Source organism: Hemitrygon akajei, chromosome 13, assembly GCF_048418815.1.
Source record: "Hemitrygon akajei chromosome 13, sHemAka1.3, whole genome shotgun sequence".
Classification (NCBI taxonomy): Eukaryota; Metazoa; Chordata; class Chondrichthyes; order Myliobatiformes; family Dasyatidae; genus Hemitrygon; species Hemitrygon akajei.
Window position 1 is genome coordinate 73,367,827 of NC_133136.1, and position 12,472 is coordinate 73,380,298.

Sequence of the window (12,472 nt, forward strand, 5' to 3'; positions counted from 1 at the left end):
GCCCTACTGCAAGGAATATGATTTCTGGCATTGGTAAATTTACCTGTTCTTCACAATGCCTTTGCTACATTAGCCTGGAGGGCTTCGTAATCCCTGAAGACATTTCACATCTTACTTACATTCGGCTCATGTCAGAATTGTTTGTCATCTGTTTCCATCCTTCTGCCCCCTTCCTCTCCCTCTCCCTCCCCTCTGTCCCCGCCTTTCAGTGCAGGCTGTCACTCAAGAAATTCAGCTTTGTGCTAAGTTAATAAGACAGTGTAAATCATGATCACGGGTGGTTGCACACGGGGCTTATTAGGTAAAAGGGAACCACAAAGATGGTATGCTGCTTCTACAGAAACTGTAGCCATGAATTCATCACATTTGTCTACTCTGTTTTGGGACAGTATTAGCAGTATCCAATTGATCCTTTGAAGTAATGATGAATTATGGAAGATGTAAGAATGAAAGGCAACCCAGTCCTCAGCCATTGCGGCATTGAAGTCCCATCCAGAGATTGCCAGCGAATAATGAGGGCTGAGAAACTTAAGCCAGTAAAGTCATTTATCATTCAGTTATCACAATCTAAGATCCCTAGCTGAGACCTGCTGTCTCAACAGAGGAATCACGAACACTCACAGGAAATTTAATTTTTTTAACAGAACATGCCATACCACCGAAACTGAAAACATGTTGTTCCAAATACGGTTCTCCAGCATGAAAAGTGTATAATTTTCACCATGTTAATAAGTGGGACGATACTTTAGCTCTGAGGTTGAAGGAGCCACATTACAGAAATTAATCAAATGGTGTTTTGTAGTCCAGGCCATTTGAAATGTCACCACTACTGGAATCCATGATCTGACTTCACAAATTTTCAGGCAAAATGAAGCCTGAAAATGGAATTTGTTACACAAACATACTTAATTCCTGAGCACCTGTCCATTCCAGAAGATATAATTATTTGTAAACCTCAGGTTTTGCTCTTCATAAAGATTACCCAGACTGAAAAACAGAAATATATAATGTTTATACCCATATTGGTCCTATTCATGAACTATAATATATATTATACAGAAAAATACTAAAGGAGGTTTTCATCTGTTCTGTCTGGGCAGGTCACTCAATATTCCAGGTTTCAATTCTGCTAAAACAACTTAATGGTTGATCTCTACTGTGCTGATCTGCTTTTTAACAATTTCATTTTCAGTATTACTGCAATATAGTTCATAATTGCTACATAACATAAAGGAGACTAACCTTTTAAGGCATGTACAAGGAGAAAGAAGTAAGCTAAGGAATTTTCTGTTTCAGAGGCCGTGGATGGTCATTTTTCAGGATTTAATAAATAATATCTATCAATTATTTTGCATGGGATGTGGGACTATAGGATGTCAGAGTTGAGGTGGCTCTCACATGTTCTTAGTGAACAGCTGACTAGTTGTTGCAGGCAAAATGATATGTGCATACACCTCGCTCTCATTTTCTTTTACTATTGCCTAGCAGAGAGGCGGGTTCATAATCCTTTATCATCAGCCTGTGTACAGCATTGCTGTTGACTGATGAAGTAACTGGTTAGTTTGAGTGAGACTACAGCTCCCAAGAACATCAAAAATTATGTCATCTGATAATCATGAGTGTTTTACAACACGTCAAATATATCTACAGTTACTGCAGGATTTCTTTCTTAAACTTCATTATTCAATTTTGCTAGGGCATCTCAGTGTTGTTAATTTTTGCCTTAAAAGTCAGGGGCATTTACTCTCCAATCTCCTCAGACATTGAGTTCCTGCATTCATGCCGGCATCCAGGGCTCTGACTAACTGGTTTGAGTAGAACTCAAACTGAGTGTCAGTATTCATGTTATTAGTGAGTAAAGACAGCTTGAGGGAATTAATAATAACTTCTTCCATCACTTCCATGATAGATAGTGAATTATGCCTTGTACGGCAGAATTAACAATTAACATTTCTGTTCACTAAGCCAATCTGCTGTGACAGTGAGAGGATACAACTTTTCCTTCAAAACAGTATTTCCAAAGCCTACAATGTCAGTCAATGCATCAAGATAGCTTGATCGATCCCTTCACAATGTCATTGTGCAGGGTCACAGAATCTATCACTCTCAAAATGCACCACAGTTCATTCTGAAAAGAAATCTGTGCAGGAAAACATGGTCATTAGCTCTAGTCCCAGAAAACAGTCACTATCTCCAATTCATGATGGGCATTGGAAAGCACAATGTTTGCACATTAAAAGATCACAGCTATGAACTGCAGTGCCGATTCTCACCCCAGTATCTCACCTCTCGTCTCACAGGATTTCTGTTGGAATTGAGCTACTCTGTAGGATGAATGGGAACTTGTTCAAATTGCATTACCTCTTGTCCTCCACAAAGTTCACCACAACTTCTGACATTGGGCTGCAGTGTGCAGGCAATGCTTTCACGTGCTCACATTTGGAGCTGAGTTCCAGTCATTATTGACTCAAGCAAAGATGTACATGTGAAAGTGGGCCTTACACCTTACATTCACATAACAAACATCCTCTGCAAAATTGCCCTTGTTGAATAACTTCTGTCCCCTATTAATAAAGGTCCATGATAAGACTCGGGAAACATGAAGCACTTCTTAAATCTCAGGCATTATCTCTCAGTAGAGACTTAAGATCATTGTTAAAATTCAACTGCCTCCATTGTTAACACAGCCTTTGACTATGTAAAGAAGTCTACCATACACCAGAGATCTGTTTTCTGTTGTACACTTCAGACACATGGACTACATACAACTACCACCTATAAGCGCTAGATAAGCACCACTAACGTTGTCTCTTTAAAATTCTCCATATCCAATGGTAGAAAAGGTGAACCAGTGATAGTGTCTCATCCAAGAGTTACATCCCCAGTACCAAGGCTATCACCACTCTTAATTGCCTCTGGAGTCCTGAATCAGATGTTTTGCTCTGTCACAGGAAGTAATTACCAAGCAAGTACATTCTCAAGGCCTAATTGAGAAAATGCAACAGACAAAGCACCTCCTGAGTATTCTCAAGGACTTGTTGAGAAAATGTAACATCTTTTCCATTTTACTCATGGGAATATCTGATCCGTGACTGATCAAAATAGAGAAGGAAGACTCCAACTAGCACCAAGAAACTTGAGATTCTTCATCAGGAGTGTATGGAATTCCAGTGAAAATGGCAAAAGGAGCACACCAACTCCCAACTACATAAACCAGCAAGCACCTTCTTCCTCATCTGTGGCAAAGCCTTTACAAGCAAGCCATCCTTAACCCAAAAAGACCATCAACGAAAAGATATTTTCCTATTGAATATTGTTCATTCATTCAAAATAATAGCAATATTTTTTCTTCCTGTATCATATCGTACATTCTTTCTGTGTGTTCTTGTACAACAATATCAGAGATTACTGAGTCTAGTTGTCATGCAAGGCAACATGCAGTGTGCCATCAAGTTAAGTATTATGTTACAGGGAAGGATTTGTCTATTCTCTGTAACTAGGCGGCTGTTGAATATCATTTTTTTATTATTAGAGTGCACTTATGTAATTATCCTGGTAATGCTGCCTGTGCCTTTAAGAGAAAAGGGTGATGTCATTATGCACACGTGGAGTAGAAAGAAGAGTTGCAAGGTTCTAGAAAGAACGTCGAATGCTAGTTGTATGGTGAGGAAAGCTGAATAACATCTGATAATATCTATGTAAATTTGTTTATACTTGTTTGTAAATCTAGAATATCAGTAATTTGACATGTTTTATATGTGCATGCTTTAGATTTTCACGAGCGCTGGATAGTGTGGTGGGGTGCAGTTCCTTATCAGCCTAGTAGGTTAGTCTTTTGTAATTTAAGCTTCAAGGCAATATATTGTAAAAGTTTTTGTAAAAGTTTATTTTTCTTTCTTTATTTTTTCATGACTGACTGTCAATATAATGGAGTAATGTGAATGTATTAATCTCTGCTTACGCAGCCTGAGTGAAGAGAATTTGTTTCAGGGTCTAGCCTATAGGTGTTTGGAAGTTAAGCACGTGTGTGCCGAAGTGAGTATATCTCTTAATTAAGATGAGATGTATTTGTTCAGATTTTTGATGTGTGTATGAGGTACAGGGTTGGTGAGTTTCTAATGTTGTCTGTATTTTTTTAAGAATTGCCACTACCATATTGGTTTCATATGTTTTGTTTTATTTATTTTCATACTGCATATGTAACAAGGGTGTGGTCCGAAATTAAACTGCAATTGTACCAGCAGGGACTCTGTTTTGTTAAAATTTATTTTGTCATTTTTATTTTGATACCCTGTTTCTGCATTAAAACAGATAAAAGAATTAAAGACTCAAAAAGTATTTTTTCTCAGCAATATTTTTATTGTTTTTATTAAATCAAGAAAGCATAGTACGAAGGAGGTTTGTGCAGTACATAACAAATGTAACAAATGTAGAATTCACATCTATGAAAGAGATGTACCCATGCATAGTACAACCATGCTTTGGTTGCCTCCCTACCCCGACCCACCCCTCCCAATTCCCATCTCCAAGCCATCATTGCATTAGCTTTTTACAGAACTTTTATCCCCACAGAGCTGAATTGGTATAGAGAAGGTGTATTTTCCTAACACTTAAACTGTTGTATGTTTACACGTCTGAGTTTGTACAATTTTACCGGAGAATGCTGAAAGTCAGGGATTTATGTGCAGAGGAAAGGAAGAAGGGATGAATCTTTAGTTTGTCTGGGAATTCTGAAAATATTCAAGAAAGGGTCCCCACACCTTTTGGAACTTTATGTCCGAATTGAGAGTTGAATAATGGATCTTCTCAAGGTATAGACTGGACGTGATGTCCCTAAGCATCCCCCCCACCTGAGTATTTGTTGTCCTGCATGTGTATTTTTCCCCAGGCTGCAAGATTTGGTGCCAGGAGTGGGGTAATTCCAAGCCAGTTTAGAGGGTTTTTGATTTTTGTATGCTTTACAATATACAATACATTATACGATAGTGATGAAGAATGAGACAGCCGCTCCCGTGGGACGGAAGAAGAGCCTGTTAACGCATGGAGACTGTGGAAGAGCCTTGAGACCAGACTGGGACATCGGGACTGACGCCAGGACGTAGAAATGTGATGGTGATCCAGAGCAACTGTGGCCGTGAAATTATCGTATTTTCAACAAGAGATGTCAGCAACCCCTTTACCCGGCTCATTGTAGAGACCTCGAAGACTTGAGTTTTCATGATGTTACGTCCAGAGGGTGGGCAAACTGAACCTGATTTAAACGAACAAATTAGAGAGTTGTGTAGGAGGCTTGAGGAAGCCATGGCAACTATAGATAAATGAAGCAAACGGTCCTATGTATACGTTCAAAGGAAAAGACACATCACTCCATTTACAAGAGAGGTTGAGAAAGACGGGAGGTCTGTTGATGTCTTTATTGAAGAAGTCGAACGGGTGCTTCGTGCTAGAAGTCAGTCTGACCAGGATCAGTATGATTGTGTTATGTCACTGCTCAAGGGTTCAGCTCTGGAAGAAGCACGTATGCGCAGTGATGCTGAGGAAGACCAGGCTGACGACTTGTTCACCTATCTCAGGGAAGCTTTTAGTGATAACCGTAGTGCACCACACCTCTTGCATATATTTTATAGTGGCAAACAGCGTGAGGCTAAAGACATAAGGGAGTTATCATATCCCTAGACTAAGCTCTTAACTTGTTACTGAAGCATTCCCCTGATGCTGTGGCTAATAAGAGGGTATCAGAGATCCTTCCCTTAGAAGGGAGTTCCACAGATTCGTGCAGAACAACCCCGAGTCCTCCATGATAGAAGTGCGAGAGGAGGCTCACCTATGGTTTTTGGAAGAGTCCTCAGGAAATCAGAGAGTAAAGTCAAAGTGTAACAGTCGCCAGGCACAGTGCCCAAACTTCAAAGCTCAGGAATCAGTCTGATGGCCTTAAAGCAGTCGCAGAGCAGAGCAAGGCCCTGAGTGAGCTGACTCAATCTGTAACAGATCTTGCTGTACGGAGAGGTGTTGCACATGCTACTAGCAGCAGACCCAAGTTACAGCCTAGCTTCACAAAGGATGGGCAACCAATATCTTTCAGATGTCAGGTGGAAGGCCGTGTAGCCAGGAATTGCCCACAGAAGCGAAGTGCAAGGGATGTCGAGCCCGAATCCTCCAGACCTCAGGTTGTCATGAGTCGGGAAATTCAGGGGAACCTCACAGACTCAGGGTGTGATTCAGGAGAGCAACAGTGCGTATGCCTCACCTGTAGTGTTGGCACAATGTTAGCATAAGACTGTGTGTAGATTATCGGAGACTGAATCTTCAGACTAAGAAGGACACATTCCCTGTTCTACGTATTGACGAGAGCTTTGATGCTCTGCGGGGAACGCAGTTTTTCTCAATGGTAGACCTTGAAAGTGGTTACCACCAAGTGGTTGTAGAGGAGTGGGATAGGCACAGGTCTGCTTCTTCAACCGCATTTGGTCTATATGAATATCTTCGCATGTCGTTTGGGGTCTGCAAGGGGCCGCAACTTTTCAAAGACTCATGCAGGCAGCCCATTTATGATTTAGTCTTCCAAATTATGCTTGTGCATCTGGATGATAGCTTGGTGTATTGGCTGACTTTCTAGGAACACTTGGAGAGGCTCGACGCTGTGCTTCAGCATCTCAAGGAGACTGGTCTGAGGGTGAAATTGGAAAACTGTCATTTTCTGCAGTTAGAGCTTAAGTTCCTAGGACACCAGATATCAGCCAAGGGGTTAGGCACAGATTCCGAGAAGATCTCAGCTGTTCTGCAATGGCCAGTACCATCTACAGTCAAAGACTTCCGATCATTTCTTGGCTTTTGCAGTTATTACAGGCAATTCATTTGGGGATTCGCAAAGATTGCAGGTATGCTGCATGACGCAGTGAATTTGTGTCTTGGTGCAGGGAGCCCTAGTAAAGCAAACCAGCTGTTAAAATGGTCTTGAACAGAAGAATGTCAAACTGCCTTTGACTCACTCAAACAGAAACTGACCAGTTCACCTATCCTTGGCTTTGTCGATTTCACACAGCCTTTCCTAGTGGAGACTGATGCAAGCAGTCATGGACTAGGAGCTGTTTTATACCAGCAACAGGGAGAGACAGAGAGGGTTATTGCATATGCAAGCCGACGACTGAGAAATGCTGAAAAGAATGATAGGAATTATAGCAGCATGAAATTAGAGCTGCTTGTGCTTAAGTGGGTTATGATGGAGAAGTTTAGTGGTTACTTATTCGGTTCCAAATTCACCGTAATTACTGACAATAATCCCTTACCCCACTTGAAAACTGCCAAATTGGGAGCAATTGAGCAAAGATGGATCTCACAGCTTTCAGTGTTTGACTTTGATGTTCAGTATCGTTCAGGTTGGGGCAATACCGTGGCTGATGCTCTCTCTAGGCAGCCATTTTCAGGGCAGCCTGAGCCTGTCTCAGAGGATGCAGAGCTTGATGGGTCTGTGGTAATCTGTAGTTTGATCAAACACGGCACTGCTCTTGACCCAGCTCTGGTTACCGCTGGTCTTAAAAGCTGTAAGGTTAAGCAAACTCGAGCTCTTGAAGCTGGTACTGGTGATGTAAGTGGTCTGATGCAAGGAAACACCCCGACTTTCCCGGATTATTCCACTGGGGCTTTGCACACTTTTCAACAGCATGACCCCGTGTTAAGTATCTTCAGAAACTTATAGGACAGAAAACGAAAGCCAAATGGCAAGGAACGTAGAGCTCTGCCTAAACTGGCTTTGTCTCTGTTAGAGCGTCGGGACAGGATCAGGGAGCGTAAGGGGTTATTATATCGTGTAGTTGAGGATGAGAAGCACGGGAAGTGTTATCGGCTTCTGCTAGCTACCAGCTTGAGGAGTAAATGTGTACACGACTCTGTGGGCCATCACGGCATCGAGCGTACTCTGCACTTGTTGAGAAGCAAATGTTTCTGGGTGGGTCTGCAGGAGGGTGTGGCACAGAGGATCAAACATTGTTCACGTTGTGTGTTAACTAAAATGCCACACCTAGATCCATCCCCCCCATTCGGCCCGAAACATCGTCACTCTCCTGATGAAGGGTTTCGGCCCGAAATGTCGTCACTACCTCCTCCCACAGATGCTGTCTGGCCTGCTGAGTTCCGCCAGCATTTTGTGTTTTTATTTATCCCCCATTTCTTGCTTCTATGGTGTTCGAAGTTGTTTCTGTAAATTTTACTGTGCGTGAGAATGTCTTAGTAGTCACAGACATTTTTACAAAAGTCACCCAAGCATTTCCAACTCAGGATACCACAGCAAAGGTGATCTTAAGGGAATGGTTTATGAAGCACTGCGTTCTGAGAGGTTGCATTCTGACCAGGGCCGTAACTCCGAAAGTGAGGTCATAGATGAGCTTTGCAAACTGAAAGATCGTACTACACCCCATCATCCTACTGGCAACACGCAGTGGGAGCGCTTCAACAGGACGATGCATCATTTGTAGCCTCCAGCAAAGAAACACAGGTGGCCAGAGCATTTACCCAAGTTAGTGTATGTGAGTAATGTGATGCCTCACGCAACCACCAGTTATCGCCCTTATTACCTACTGTCTGGTGTTGATCCCTACTTATTTATCGGCCTAGTAGGTTAGCCTTTTGAAATTTAAACTCCTGGACAACATACTGTAAAAGATTTTGTAAAAGTTTTTTTTCTTTATTGTTTCATGCCTGAATGTGAATGTAACAGAGTAATGTGAATGTGTTCATCTCTGTTTATGCAGTGTGAGTGGGGAGATCTCGTTTCAGGATCTAGTCTATACTGTATGTGTGTGGAAAATAATAATGAGAGTGCCAAACTGAGCATATCTCTTAGTTAAGATGAGATGTATTTATTCATATTTTTGATGTTGTTTTAAGGTACAGGGTTGGTAGGATTCTAACATCGCTTGTATTGTTTCTTTTAGAATTGTCACTACCATATTGATTTTATATATTTTGTTTTATTTATTTTCATACTGCATACGTAACAAGGGTGTGCTCGGAAATTAAGCTGAGATTGTAACAGCAGGAACTCTTTTTATTCAATTAATTTGTCATTTTTTATTTTGCTACCCTCTTTCTGCATTAAAGCATCTAAAGCAGATAAAGGAGTTAGAGACCTGAAAAGGCATTTGTTGTCCTGCGTGTGTATTTTTCTTCACGCTACAAAATCTGAATGAACATAAACACACCCAAAGGAAACAGTGTTACTCTGGGGCCAAGGTGCAAAACACAGTACCAGCCACCATGCACACCACAAGGCACATCTAGCACGTACAAGACAGCAAGTACATAAAAGGTCCCAGTAAAATACAGTCACACAAAAAATACATAGTCGAAGACCCTGAAGGTTGCAGCATTCTGCATTCAAACACAATACGGCTTACCTTCTACCGAGGGAACACGGGGGGGACAGCACCAACTCCAGCTTAGATGATACACCACACTGCCTCCAGTGGGGGCACACCGACACTGATGCCCCTCTCCTAGGTGCTGAAAACAGGCAACGCTACAGCCTGAGGCCTAGTCCGTGCTCCCCCGCCATCAATCACAAGAAAAGCGACTTAGACGATCATCTGCTGTTAAAATGCAAACTTCTTTCGTGCACCGACTCCTCTGATGTCTCTCTGATTCAGGCAGCATCACGGTCCACACCAAGGCCAGCTCCTTCAGTTTCTCCACCAACTAGCAACTTGCTGATGGAGTGGACCTGTAGCACCCTAAGCTCTTAATGTTCAGCTGGGTCTTTCTATCATAAAAAATACATTTAAAAAGGACAATAACACCTTTGGTTGGCCTGGTAGAAGCCACTGTGGTGAAATATGCCACCACCTTATCGAGGGAAGGTTAGATACATATACAGAATTATGACTGTGTACTGTAAAGATTGTTTTTTTTAATGTTTGAGAGCAGGCAAGGCTAAACTTATTAGGTTTCCTTCATTGTCCTTGAACAGGTGGTGTGAGACACCTTCTTAAATCTTTGTAGTCTGTTTGCAAAAGGTAGTCCAAAAATGCTATTGGGTAGGGATTTACTTAATTCCGAGATTTATCTAATTCCATTACATTTCGGTTCTTCGAAATATGAGAGAATGTATACAGTATACAATCTGAAATGTGTACTCTTCACAGACATCCACAACACAAGAGACGCCATAGAACATTGTAGCCCCAAAAGCCCTCCTCCCCCCTGCCCTTGCACAAGCAGCTTCAAAAGCATTGACCCCACTGCCACTCTGGCCAGCAGAAGTACCAACCCCTCCCCACCATGCACGCAACAACAATAGCCCCCAAAAAGACCTTGAAACTGAGGTCAACAACCCAGCACTTCAGTATCTCAGAAGGGCTCTCTCAATCTCTCCAGCAGGGGGAGAGAAAGTTCGCTCCTGCAACAACAAGAGCGGAGACCAGCAGCTCGCTGCTCCGCTGTTAAAATCTTCTGCATCACTTCCCCAAGCCCAGAGCCCCCCCACCTTATCTCAAGGAAGGACAGGTTCACACTCTCCAACAAAAGAGGGGGGGGCAGAAATTGCTTAAGTACATGTACATTCTTCCAAAAACAGCCAGTGATTAGCAAGCACATTGCCTGCTGTCTTGATGTCTCAGTCTACCATGACACTTCAGTCAGTGAAATCGGTGAGAAAATGGGTCATCCACGGGGCTGTTCTTTGAGGGCGCAAGTCCTGGAGTTAGCAAAGCTCTAAGCCTCATAGCCAGGGTGAAAACCCACCACTTGTGAAGATCATGCACTCTGACTGAAACCCAAACACCTTGAAAAGAAGGAACAACGTAAGAGAAGAAGAATAAGCCTTTTTGTTGCCTGGGTTCAGCAAAAACCATTGGCACCACCTTTCCACGCTCCTCCCTTAATCCCAGTCATGAAAAACGGACAGTGATATATTTCCAGGTCAGGTTGCCGTGTGATTGAGAAGGAACCTGCAGGTGACAGAGTGCCCATCCACCTGAGACCTTCATCCTTAGTGCCAGAAGTCACAGGTTTGGGAGGTGCTGTGAGAAGTGAGTAGTACAGTAAGCAATGTGTACCAGTGGTGTAGGTCACCACCGCCAGGTTCAGGAACAACCATCAAGCTCCTGAGCCAGTGTGGATAGCTTCCCTCATGATTACTGATTCTACAATCCACAGACTCACTTTGAAGGACTCTTTGCAACTCGCGTTCTCAGTTTTTCTTTTATTGGCTTGCATGTTGGTGTTTATTTCTTGGTCAATTTATGTATAGTTTTTCATAAAATTCTATTCCATTTCTTCTTATCCTGTAAATGTCTGCAAGGAAATGAATCTCGAGGTAATATATGGTAGCATACACAAACTTAAGGGTTCCTGAAGGTTGTTATAGCTGGGGGCGGTAGTGGAGATAAGCTCCAACTACCTATTAAATGCTTCAAATGGTGTATGTCTCAAATAGCCTCTGACAATCAATTCTAGCTCCTGACCTTCACATCTGGTCTAGCTACGAGGCGAGTGTAACTGTTTCTACTGATGGAGAAGGGGCAAACGCAGGTTACTTTAGGCAGATGCGGCTTGGCAGCTCATCCTAGAGAAGGAAAGGTCTGACCTCGAACCTCCACTGCCTTGGGGAAGGCTTCGGGAGAAAACCCGGAGGAAAAATCCAAAGCTGGAATCCCTGAGGCAGCTCTATGTTGAGTTCAACACTGACTGAGAACTCCTGCGACGCCATTGGTGCCAAACTCTATCAGTCTTTGCCGTTCCTCATGATTCATCAACCGAGTGGAGAGAGGTAGCCTGCCACATGGGAAGCAGCTTGTTCTCTTTATTATACTGTCCTGGATTGCATATCATGCACACAGCTGGGACACAACATCCATAGTCAATCCCAACCAACAGAGGGCCTAAAAAACTATGTACTTTGATAATAAGGCAAACACGAGGAAATCTGCAGATGCTGGAAATTCAAACAACACACACAAAATGCTGGTGGAATGCAGCAGGCCAGGCAGCATCTATAGGGAGAAGCGCTGTCGAAGTTTCGGACCGAGATCCTTTGTCAGGACTAACCGAAAGGAAAGATAGTAAGAGATTTGAAAGTAGGAGGGAGAGGGGAAAAGCGAAATGATAGGAGAAGACCGGAGGGGGTGGGGTGAAGCTGAGAGCCGGAAAGGTGATTGGCAAAAGGGATACAGAGCTAGAGAAGGGAAAGGGTCATCCCTTCCTGTCTCCCCTTCCCCCACTACCACTCTGCAATCCCCTCTCCCTCAGATCCCATCGTCAGCTCCTGGGCTCTCAGAGGCTCCATCTTCATCTCACCCCAACCATCCCCTCTCCACTGACACTACCAGCCTCCCTCCCCCCTCTGATCCCATCTCTCATCCGTGCCAGGTCTTTACCATTCCCTCCGACCTTCAACTCTCTGAGGCAGAGCGCTCTGTCCTCAGTAAGGGCCTCAGCTTTGTCCCCCTTCGCCCACACCTCAGCGAATGATGCCGAACTC